This window comes from Centropristis striata, chromosome 2, assembly GCF_030273125.1.
Source record: "Centropristis striata isolate RG_2023a ecotype Rhode Island chromosome 2, C.striata_1.0, whole genome shotgun sequence".
Lineage (NCBI taxonomy): Eukaryota > Metazoa > Chordata > Actinopteri > Perciformes > Serranidae > Centropristis > Centropristis striata.
The window spans coordinates 23,922,407-23,935,701 of NC_081518.1; positions in this window are offsets into that span (position 1 = coordinate 23,922,407).

Below are 13,295 nucleotides of genomic sequence, written 5' to 3' on the forward strand. Positions count from 1 at the left end.
TTTGAGATTTTAAGTTGATGGACGATCTTTAGGAGGTAGCGGAAGTTGTAGGTGGTGCTGTGGGTTTTAGCTGGTCAAAGTGCCTGTCTAGTGAACAGGAGATCCTGGGTTCAAATCTCAGCAGCACCTTGTCAAGGTCATACACCATCCAAGTCTTCTTTATTACAGTGTGGTGAGTTGGTAAAAAGGTGCCTGGTGCACCTCGCTGTGTGGATCCCTAAGATTTAACTAACATGTTGAGTCATTTTATCCCTCATAAAAAGTTTCAGTTATTAAATGTTTTGACTTTTTGCAACCTAATTGCAACTCAGTTATCTGGGATTGTTTTCTTGCAAAAAAAAGTGTTAAAGCAACTGTCTTGTGAACATGAGATCCTGTGTTCAAATCACAGCAGCACCTGGTTGTTACAGATTCTTTCTTACCAGTAATGGGTGGAATAACTTTTTGGAATCGTGGTAGCATGCGACCAAAGAATCGCATGTGAGTAGCAAAGTCAACTTGTCTGGGTAGGTAAAAAAGAGGTGCTGGGTAGGTAAAAAAGAAGTGCTGTGTGTGTGTGGTAGCTGGTCAAAGTGCCTGCCTACACAGTATAATCAGCATACCTAAATTAACACTGTAAGAGTTGATCTTAACTGTAAGTGTCTATATGGGTCCACACCTCAAAGCGTTAATTTAAAACTTTTTTCGTGTTTTGGTACCTTTACACTGAGTTTGTGTAAATTTGACCCTTTTTTGTGTTAAATTTTAACTCCCAAAAGAGTCGAATTTACACTAACTCAGTGTTAGTGGACCCTATTACCCCATGTTGTTGTGATTAATGAGAACAAACATATTTTGGAGTTGCTCCAGTATTGAGTGAGAGTGCTGGAAACAGCAGCTGCGTATCAAGCTGCAAGGGCGTCAATGTAATGTTACATCCTCTAAAAGTGTTTGTTTTTACCGGTGACAGACCCAGATTGTTATTCCAAGCAGTTGACAGCGTTATGAAAAGATGGAGAAGTTATACTGTCATGCTTTTGTGTGTAGTGATGCAAGGTCGACACAGTAACTTTAGCTAATAACATTAGACTACCTCCACCCTGTCTGCAGATGCTTTCTCCATCTTTTAATGTGGGATTCCTACTCCTTTTTGTCTGGCAGTTGTCATCCCTGTCAGAATCCTCACTGCATCAACTTCAGCCTGTCTGTATCCAACACAAACTTAAATAACTGAGGAGAAAAAACAATCAAACTTTGTCTTGAAGTGCACCCTGCTTTGATCTCTGCTTTCTTTCTGCTTTAAAAGAAATGTGTTCACACTAACAATTAGTGTTTGGACCACCCAAGGCCACTTATAACCACTTAAAAACAAAAGCACATATCCTCGGATGACTTCAGAGGTTTCTACAAGTAAAGTGTTACTCCATTTCACATCATCATGAGTCATTTCTTCTTTATAATAAATATGTAATATTTTTCTAAGGTTAACTACTTCTCATTGCAGCCTCCAGTTTCCATGTAATCTACTTTAAGATCACATTATCTAACAAGAAGCCCTGCAGGTATGATAACCTCAGCTGTGTATATCCCCATGTGGGGTAAAAGCTTTTCCTGATATTTGGATCCGAGGCTAAACGGGTTGTTCTCACTTTTCAAGCTAAAGGGGAAGTCAAAGCAAAGAGCTGACCCATATTGATAGCCTTTCAACCTGTTCGAACCCATCTTTTTGTCCCCACCACCCACATTTTTGCCGCTATAACAGCCTCGACTCTCATCGGAAGGCTTTTACAAAAGATTTTAGAATTGGGCTGCAGGGATTTCATCCACAAGGCCCGAGGTCAGGCACTGATTTGGGGTGATAAGGCCTGGCTTGCAGTCTGCTTTGCAGCTGATCCTAAACGTGTCGGACGGGGTTGAAATCAGGGTTCTGTGCAGGCCAGCCAAGTTTTTCCACTCTAAACTCTGCAAACCATTTTCTCAAGAAACAAAACTGTTTCCACAAAGTTTGAAAAACACTATTTTCAAGGTAAAAAATAACTAGAATTACTTTCCCTTTCCCCCTCTTTCTGGGGGTTTCTTGAGGCCACATGTAAGAAAAACCAACAGGAGGTGAAGTAGACAGAGTAGATTGAGGAAAAGTGGGCATAAGAGGAGTAAAAATCACAAAATAACTCCTTGAATGCAGTTTATGTATCACAAACTGAACAGCGCAATGCATCTGACAGGTGATTTGTCTTCTCATATCTGTGAATTGACAGAGCGCGTGTTTATATTTAGTCTAAGCTGCAGTTTATACAAACGAAAAAAATCAATGCATGACATTTACTTACCCAGAGATGTGCTTGGCCGCCATCTACTTTTTTACAGACTTTGAGCATGAAAACTGATGCCTCTTTCAATTAGCATATCCTGCAATGTTAGAAAACAAACTGATGTGGTAAGACTAAATGGCATAAAAGGAATCTGCTTTTTGTAAGTAAACAGCATGGTTCGAAAAGTCTTTTATTAGACTAACAGCAACATCTTCCCTGCATCTCAGGGAGCTCTTATTTGTTTCTGCACAGCTTTTTTTTTGTTTCTATTGAACATTTCTTTATTGAACACCTAGATTTGAGATGCATTTATTCTTCTCATGAATACATTCTATTACCATATGGTTGTATTGATATTTTTGTAACATTTTGTTCTGAACTTTTATTTTGAATTGTCTCAGGTGGAGGTGGAGCATCTTCTTGACAGTCATAAGATAATTGAAGAGTCAACCATTTTGGGCTGCAGACTCTTCCAGTAGTTCAATTAGTTTTGCTATGTTCTCTTTCATTTTTTTCTTGGTACTTGAGCACCTTTTGGTGACAGGTGAAGCAGAGACAATGCACTATTTCTGCAGGTTTTATGCAGCCTGAAGCCAAGTCTCAACAGTGTTTGAGTCTAGTTCTTCTCCATCGAGCCTGCTGTCGTCTCCACCACTCAGAGGTAATATAAACTTTAACCTGTCAAAGTTTCTGTGGAGTTAATGAAGGTGCACCAAGCTAATAATTAATTAAATCTCAGAATGTTTAAGCTGAATCATGTTGTTATACTGCTGCTGTAGTTATTATAACTTCACTGAGTTCAAGGTAAAAATGTAATACTTGCAGAGTGAGATAACTGAAGTCTAAAAGTTAGAAAAATAAAATTTCAGCATAGAAAAGCCAGTGTTTTGATTGTACTTTCAGTTTATCTGATGTTCCACAAGCTTCTGTAACTCTCTCTCAATCTCTCTTTTTCTTTCTCTCTTAAAAGGTGTTCCTGGTGTTTATGTTGCTTTCAAATGGGTCTGTGTTCAGAGTCCAGATGAACAGCCACCTCTTGTGATGTTGTGGAAAGTAAGTGGACACTTTCTGAAAGCTTAGGAGTTAAAACGTGGTTGCTGAGGCTATGAAGGTTGAATTTTTGGTGGATCGGATGCCAATACTTCGTCATTTTAATCGCATAGAGTTCTTCCCAATTTTATAATTAATCTTGGGGAAATGCCTCATCCTTCTCCTATTATTAGCCTTTGTCTTTGCATTTCCTACATTATGTAACCTGTTCTCTAGCTTGATAAATTCTTAGCCTCTGTAGATTTTATTTTGCTGTCCATGTGACTGTTGTGTATAGCAACAATGTTCTCATGAGTAGGCTCCTTCCACGCATGCACCACTGCTTCCGGGTTTCTGTCAGACCGACATTGCCTTACCCGCCAAAACCATGCTGTTCAAACTGCTTTTTTACCTGGTTTTGACCCTTTTCATACAAATCTATGGTTTGAAAGCAATTTATCCACAAGATCGACAAACCCTGCTATACCACAGCTGCAACGTTAAGCATTTTTCTTGCTCCAGTTTGCCATGGCTCCACTTACCTCACCCCAGGATGCCAGAGCTGCCTTTCCTTCAGCAATTGGATTACAGAGCTGGAGCTGAGGATATCCAACCTGTACAAAATCCAGGATGCTGAGAAACAAATGGACACAATCATTTTCGGTCCCGCTCAAGACACAGCTCTACACGCTCAGGAATGGGAAGACACCGCTCCCTACCCGGCTACTGCAGCCACTTCACCGACCGCTTCAACTCCTCCGGCCTCGGTGGCTGTCCCGTACGCTGCCTCCTCTACAGCAGCCTCCCCCGAGGATCCCTGGCTCGGGGCTAAACCCAAAGCCCCATCCAGCTCCACTCCGGCTCACCCCGAACCCTGGGCTGTTGTTGGCGCTGGAGACGGCAAAAAGCTGTGCGCGCTTTCACGTCGAAATCCACCTGGAAAATCGATATGACATTTTGAGTGTTCACGATTTTCCTCCGCTGTTTAAGCACACATAAAACTGGCAGCTTCCTCCTTCACCCACTGGGCTACATGTGTCTGGCGGATCACCATCGATTTGTCCACCGAATCTACCTGTGCGTCCTGCGCGCCCTACTCGCTGCCACTCGGAGCCGAATTTCACCCCGGCACCACGTCGTCGTCCTGCTGCTGCAGCTCCGGACTCATCCATCACCGGGCTTAAGCGAGCGGCTCATCACACAGAGAGACGCAGCACCTCCGTCACCGCATCCACCACCAGCTCCTGCCCAGGAACCATGTCCAGCCGTGGACATCTACTTCCACCTTCTGCATCTGCTCGCCCGGGGACACCCGCCAACGATGCTCATGATCACAGTCATCCCAGCCGCCCGACGGTGCTTGTTGTTGGGACATCCATGGTCCGACACGTACGCATCAGAGTTTGCCGCACCTCCTGTCATCCAGGTGCGTTCATTAAGGACATAAACGACTCCGCCCTCCAACTGTTACATCACCACCAGTCAGTGTCGGCTGCCGTCCTGCACGTCGGCACATGTGGTATCAAACTACAACAGTCTGAGAAACTTAAGGATGACTTCCGCCTCATAGACACTGTCATACACACAAAGAAACAATGCATCATCTCTGGACCGCTTCCCCCGCCCTGTTTTGGAGACATCAAGTTCAGTCGTCTAAGTCAGCTGCACATCTGGCTGAAGGACTACTGCTGTGCCAGAAGCATCCCCTACGTGGACAACTTCACAACTTTCTATAACAGAACTGACCTGTTCAAACACGATCGACTCCATCCAAATTTTGCTGGTTCCCGCCTATTATCCATGAACATTGAACTTACACTCCACTCCTGCAAGGCTTTCAGTGCATGAAGGTATGACAACCAAAACACACCCTATCCTCCACTCTCTGTCTCTCCTCCTGTATTCAGTATCCCTGTTGTTATTTCAAACGCTCAAAAACACAGACTGACTATTCCCAATAGAATTCAAAGGCCAAAACATTTAATAACTATAAGTCCAAATCCAAAATCCACAAATAACTTCTCTGATGACTCCAGGGAAGAGCTATTTAACCCATCGGTTTTTAAATCAAGACGTGGCCTGGGATTGATGCATTTGAATATGAGAAGTCTGTGCAATCAATTTAAACTAGACCAACTGGAAATTCTAATATCACAGACTGACACAGACATCCTGGTCCTAACTGAAACCTGGCTCAAAGACAACATACATGATTCAGAAATTTCCCTGCAAAACTGTAATCTATACAGAAGAGACAGAGTTGAAAGGAAAGGGGGTGGTGTGGCTGTATATGTCAAATCATGTTTATCTGTTACTATCTTACAAAATGTCAGCATACCTCATTCCTTTGAATTTATTGCTCTTAAAATCAACCTACCCAGTAATAATTTCATCCATGTTATTGGTGCATACAGACCACCCTCAGCCATCCCCAGTGCAATCAATTCATTAGCTGACCTCATAGCTCAGTACAACAAATCAGAGACGCTGGTCCTGGGTGACTTTAATTTAAACTGGTTGACAACTGACTCAGATCATTTAAAAAACATATGTGATGATCTAAATCTGACACAGCTGATTAAAGAGCCAACCAGACCTAACCTTAAGAACCCCAAATACGCATCACTGATACATTTAATTCTGTCAAACAGGATAAACAAAATCACTGTCTCTGGTGTTTTTGCCCTTGGCATCAGTGACCACTGCCCTGTAGCCTGTATCAGAAATGGAAAAATGGACAAATCATGCTCCAAAATTATACTCAAAAGAAACTTCAAACACTTCAACGAGGACGCTTTTCTCTGCGATCTTTCTGCAAGTAATATTCACCACACGCATAAAATATAAAATATAGATTTAGCTGTCACTTTCTGTCACTTATCAATAAACACGCACCATATAAGAAACATAGAGTTAAAAATAGAACAAGCCCCTGGTTCACCACTGACCTAGCACTTATGTTCAAAGAAAGAGACAAAGCATGGGCCACAGCAAGGCTCACTGATGGGGCAGCTCACTGGCTTACATTTAAAAAACTAGAAAATTTCCTCTGGGGAAATTCTGAAAAGGCCACGGGGGCTACTGCGAGTCCCCTTCAATCTGGTTTCAGATCAAAACATAGTACAGTTACTACTATTACATCTGTTACAAACAATATTATATCTGCCATGGACAAAGGAAATTATTGTGCCGCCCTCTTTGTAGATTTATCAAAAGCATTTGATACTGTTGACCATGCTCTGCTCCTACAAAAACTCAGTAACATTGGCTTTGACTCTAGTACATGAAAATGGTTCCAAAACTACCTATCCCACAGACAGCAATGTGTAGCCCCTCACATCCAACTGAACATCCATTCTGAATTTTTACCATTAACAAAGGGGGCCCCACGAGGTTCAATATTGGGTCCTGTCCTGTTTACCATTTTCATTAACAACATTACATCCACTATAACTAACTGTAACACCGATCTTTACGCCGATGACACAGTTCTGTATTGCACCGCTAACACTGCACAGTCAGCCATTGAAATCCTCCAGCAAGCCTTCAACAAACTATAACATTCTCTCCTCAATCTAAAATTAGTTTTCAATTCAGACAAAACCAAATACATGATATTCTCAAGAGCCAGATGTATTGCTGAAGATGGTCTACATATTACCACTTTAACAGGTCACAGCATTGAAAGGGTTTCACAATACAAATATCTGGTCATCTGGTTAGATCAAAAACTCACATTCAAATTTCATATTGACATACTTACAAGTAAATTAAAACTAAAAATTGGATACTTATACAGAAACAAAACAAACTTCCCCCTGTTCTGTAGGAAACGGATCATTCAGTCTGTCTTTTTATCAGTTCTGGATTATGCTGATGTTATCTATAGACATGCTTCTGCCTCCACTCTCACCTCACTTGACTCTGTTTATCACTCGACACTCCGATACATCAATGGTGACAGTTACTCCACCCATCATTGCATCCTATACAACAAGGTGGGATGGGCCTTTCACTGTAACTGTTTTTAATGTTTCTGCATGTGTTTTGTCTGTACTGTTTCGTGTTTTCTCTGTACTCTGTTTTGTGTTTTCTCTGTACTCTGTTTTGTGTTTTCTCTGTACTCTCGACATCATTGCAAATGAGGGGTTGCCCTCAATGATTCCTCGAGAAAATAAATAAAGGATAAATGAAACCACTTGAAGTCCAATGCTGTGTTCCAATACCCATACTTCCCGTACTTACTATACTTAGTTTGAGTACGCAGGGTGTTCCGATTCTGATCGCGGCGAAAAGAAGTGTACCTACTCATGGAAGTATGGGTATTGGAACACAGCACATGACTATCATGTCCACAACTTCCAATGTCATTACAGCTACCATGAAGTCTTACCAGCTTGGCATCACTCGTAACACATGGTTGTAGTTTCTCATAATATCTCTCCAGTCTTTTCTAAAGTTGTCCTTCAGTCTGTGCAGATAAAATCTCCTCTGTGTTGTTACAGCCAAAGTTTGAATTGGCTGCAGCCACTCCACTTACTTTCACAAACTGGTGGCATTTAACCTGTTGGGCTTGTGGGAACTTGTGCTTGTTAAAGGGTGTTTACACCAGAGATTTTACACCAACACCTATAGATTTTTAAAAAAGAAAGATTTACCAACCTTGTCTCGATGAATAGAAATACCAGCTTGGGGCACTGAGTGCATGAAAGGTTAAGTATGTGGATTTCTACTTGCAGTATTTCAAGTTTCTAGTTTTCTAACTTCTTTATAGAAAATGTCTCTGAAGGCAGTGATGCTGTCTGGCTCTGCTGGAATCCTCCTCTATGCTTCTTTGTATATCTGCCAGGATAATTTTGCATATTTTACATGTTTCTTATTCATATCTTTATTCTGCATTTTAAATAATGTAAAAGCTGTAGTTCACCTTGCAGTAAACTCAACTGTACGCTTAAAGTTCAGCAGAGTGACAAGCAACCATCAACCAGAAATACAGCAGTGAAAGCTGTAGAACCTGGGAGATAGATGCAACTTACAACTAATGGTGTATTATTTAGTTACATTCTTTTGTCTCCAGAATGTACTGGATGGAGAAATGTCAAGATGATAAGAACTAATAAAAGATAAAGATAATAAGGTGGGGGAGAAACATCGATACAGCATAGTGTCGCAATATTATTCGTGGCAATATTATATCGATTCATGGCCGCCAAGTATCGATATTTAGCATACCGATGTAAGTATTTTTGCCGGGTTTTTTTTTTTTACGGGACCATAGTGGGCTCACTTTTAGGAATATACTGGAGATACTGGTATCATATGAAACTAGAAAATCTAAGGAATCTATAGGCACTGTGTCGACAGAATCGTGTTGGGAAGGTGAGGAAATAATGCTGCAAAGTCAGGGTATTTTTTGATGTTTCATTCAGAAAGATACAGAGCAGTGAAGCTTAAAGTTGAGGAAAGTTTGATAAAATTCTGCAGTTGTTGTTGTCCATACATGTTTGATATCAGTTCAGTTCAGTTTCACAGAATACTTTGTTGGTCAGTCTGTGGGTTTGACTCTCATTGTGAAGAAATAAAAAGTCTGAAGTGAGATGAATAGACTGAGAATTCACACAATTCTTGATTAAATTTAATTTTGTGACACAAAATGCAGTTAAACAGTTAAATTGCAATATATTGTATCGCAGTACTCACCATATTGCAAAATGCTGAAAAACGCAAAAATATCATATCGTGACTCAAGTATCAGGATAAAATCGTATCGTGGGGACTCTGGTGATTCCATCACATCTCTAATAAATAATAATAAATAAGTAAAAAAATGGCTGGAACTAAATAATGTGGTTTGATTTAAAGGCTACTTGCAGACATGCTGCATGAAATATGTTTTTACTTGGTTGAACTGATCCCTTAAGTAGTTGTATAATGTGTTTTCTGTTATATATTGTTGTTATTCACATTTCTTGTCCTTTACCTTTTACATTATCTGAAGTGCACTTCTTGTAATACCTGCTCTGGTACTTCTGTAGTGCACTTGACACTGGGGCTCTGATGTCTGCAGGATTCCCCCTTTTTCCAACCTGAATGTGCATTCTGAGAGTCTGATGAGATGACAATTCATTTATGCACTCATATTGACAAGGCCGCTGAGCGTGAAAGTTGTGGAGAATCGTGCAGACAGCGAGGTTTAAAGACTGAAATAAGTATTAAAGCTGCATTACATTATGTTCTGTTAAATTGAAAATAGTGTGACAGCTAATGCAGGCAGCCAGTTTCAAAATACCTTCAGGGTTGACTTCCATCACCCATATTTCGTTACACCTGTGAGCTGCTTAAAGAGAGAAACCTATGATTTTTGCCCCAAAATCATCAAATTTTCCTGTAAACCTCTTAAATGTAGCATCAAATTGCTCAAAACTTGAAATAAAAATGTAATTATAAAACAAAAACAACTGCATTAAATGAAAACTAAATGTATTTGTAAACACTTGCAAATAGGGATTTAAATTCCCATATTAAGTCTAGCAGCTCACAGTACACAAGTTAAACACATTTTTTTTTCAAAATAAATAGGAATGACACTATCACCGGGTCGTGCACCACTTTATAAGGTACACCTTGCTAGTTTATAAACATATGGAACATATGGAACCTTGAAGCAGAGAGTGCTCTGCTTCAAGGTTCCATATGTTGTGCGTTAAAATGCATTCGACTGCAAGTCGACAGATGACATGGCTACCTGTCAATCCGTTATACCGGTCAAAGTGCAGAAGCAGCAAAGAATTGGATGCTGAACCTATAACAGACATGACCCTGTGATAGTGTGATTCCTATTTATTTAAAAAAAAAATAATAATTTAACTTGTGTATTTCTATTTTCTAATATTTTTTCTATTTGTATTTTTTTAAATCACATATTTTCCATTTCAAGCATTTGTTTTGTTTGATGCTTAAATTTTAATTGCAATTTGTTGCTGCATTTAAAAGGTTTACAGTTAAATTGTAATTCTTGTTATATTTGAGGATTTTTCTGCACCATGTTGCTGGATTCATTATTTAAAACAATAACAAATCAGTACATTTCTATGCAGGCCGATTTGTTTGCACCATGTTGCTGGATTCATGGTGTACTGGCAGCATGAAGCAGGGTTTGACTGTTGCTTTGCTTAATTCTATACAACGCATTAAGTTTGGAACATGAATGTCTCAGTAGGTGTCCATTATGAGTTATTATTGAACACCTAACAGCCAATCAGATTTGGTTATCCACCCACATGATGCAATAAGGAAGAAGAAATGTAGGTCGAGAATAGGAAACATTGAAAAATGAATAATAAATCATTACATTTAAAGGATCTGGACACTAAAACATTAATCGAGCTCAATATTTACGAGTCGTTTTGTTTGAGAGGAAGAGATTGAACTTTTCCCATGGCTACTGACAGCCTGGGACACTTAATGATAAAACAGCATTGTCAGTTAAAGAGTGCAAGCTGCTAAAAATAAAAGATTATGTACCACCTCAGGCGTTCTCTTTGTCTGAAAACTCTAGTAATTACAATAATATTAGTCTGAGTGCTTGTCACTTGTCTCATTTTTTACATGGGTGTTTTCATATTGTAAACACATCAATAAAAAAGTGGCTTCTGAGCCTTTAAAAAAGCCTTTATTCAATCATCAAGCAAGATGATAGGAAAAAAAAACATAAACAATGTCTACTTCAAGTTTTGTTGGTTAGATAAATTACAGGTTGTATCCTGTAAATTCATGTGCTCCTCGACACACAAGGAATGATGATTTATAGTTGTACAGCCCGAGCCAGGGGTGCTTGGTTAAAAAATATGCCAGGGAAAATAACAATGTTATCCTTTAATGAGTCTTTCAAAATAAATTGCCTTGGCAAAACAAGAATGTTCCCTCTCTGGAACTGGCAATTTTGTCAGTACTTGAAGAGCCTTGGCAGTGTGCTGGTGAGTGCTTGTATTTGGAAGTAAACAACAGATAATTAATACACAATGGTCTGAATCGTTGGTAAGAAGTGATTCGACGATGACAGAGCCTCAACTATCTTTAGCCGGCAGGATGAGTTGTCTGTTGAAGCAAACAAGTAATTTAAAGGCCTTTTAACACTGCAGGTCAAAAGGTAACGTACAGGGAACAATTTAATCTGTAATGTTTTGTATTGGCTATCATTCAACCCTTTCCTCCGAGAGCCCAAAGGTGTATATACTGAGAAATAACCATGACAACGGCAGTAATAGCATTGAAAGATCAAAGATTAATCACTCTTTTTTAATCTACAAATGAGCCTTAACAGGGTTTTACTTTGATGCTGAGCTCAAGAGCAAACTTAGTTTTATGTTGCCACAATCTCTGCAAACTAATCTTTCAAATGTTTGATATGGTTATTTAACACCAGTTAATTTTACAGTGTACTGTAGTTATTTTTTAATGCAAAGCAGTATCGATGAAAAGGGAAATGTTCTTATCAAGCAATGAACATCATCCGAAGTTCCCAAAGGTAAATTCTTAGTACAAGGACACACATTGGAACCAAGGAGCAACATCTGCAAAATCTGCAAAGTTTGCATATGAATTTTCTGCTTGAGAACTATGCAGATCGGGTCCAGTGCAACTTATCTGCGTTGCCTCTGGCTTGGTCACTCTTTCCTTTTTATATTCTTATTTTATTGCGTCAATGTCCTCTTTGATCTATTCACCTCTGTCATGATGTTCGTAGAGGCTGTTGAACCCGGTACTGTTGCCTGCTCCTGGGTCCTTTTTGAGACACAAAACGTGCAGCGCACCTTGCCAGCATTCCCCCACACAACAAGATCTCCAAACTAACTGACAGAATAGACTGTTTGTCAATACCACCTATAACGACACATATGAGCGTTTCACGGCTTACGGGACAGCGGGGCATTCTAAAAATAGCACACACGTTATCATACCTACATGTACGGTTCGCAGTTGTAAAAAAGGCTGCAGTTTCTGTGAATTTAGGCTAAAAAAAACCCCACTGACCTAGGTTTAGGGGGAAAAACTTCCTGGTAAGTATGGAACTAGAACAGTGACAGTTAACTGAGGTATTGAAAATAGAAAATTGGCATTGAAACAACAAGTTTTGGCATTGAAAAATGTTCAACTAAAAAATAAAACCTAAAATTAAAAAATTACAATCTCACAATCCTCTTATGTTATTTCATTTTTTATATTTTTATGCATTATGATTTGTTCATAACATTTTTTCTTGATGGCTGTCTTTTTTCAATGACAGTTTTTTTTTTACGATGTCAGGATTTTTACAATGTCACTGGTTTTCAGTTTGAACTTTCTGTCACTCTTTTGGCATGGAGAGGAGGGGCTTGAGGGGAGGGTCAAGGAGGGTTACTAAGGCGTTATAAAAGACAGTTAAACTAAAAAATATATGTATTTAAATGCAGGGAGTGAAACTCATTTACCTTTGTTTTCAAATGGGACAGTCACCCTGTTGTCCTGCGTGAAAGTCCGCCATTTGTTCGACCCTTCCCTCCTGCCCTGTTTGTGACATCTACCATTTAAACTCTACTACAACATCAGCAAGATGGCGTGGGAGGACAGTCTTAAATGTAAATATGAGTCATATTTTGCTGCCTGTAACTCCCTATATTGTCATTTCTGAGGGGAGACCAGACTCCCCAACTCCTCCTCCCCCCAACAGTTCAAAGCTCAGCTACTGCAAGGTAATGACATCAGTTGCAACAAAGGATATCATTGGTCAAACATGTAATTCCAGAGGCAAAAATCTGCTGAAATCTTTGTCTGTTTAAACCATAGACTGTATAAATAATGGACGTAGTGACTGTGATGTCACCCATTGGTTTGTGGGCCGTTGGAAGCATCGAGTTCAGCGTTTCACTCGTTGCCATCTTGTGTCGCCATTTGGACTGTGGAGGAACGAGAGGGATCAGATTACTGATGACACGC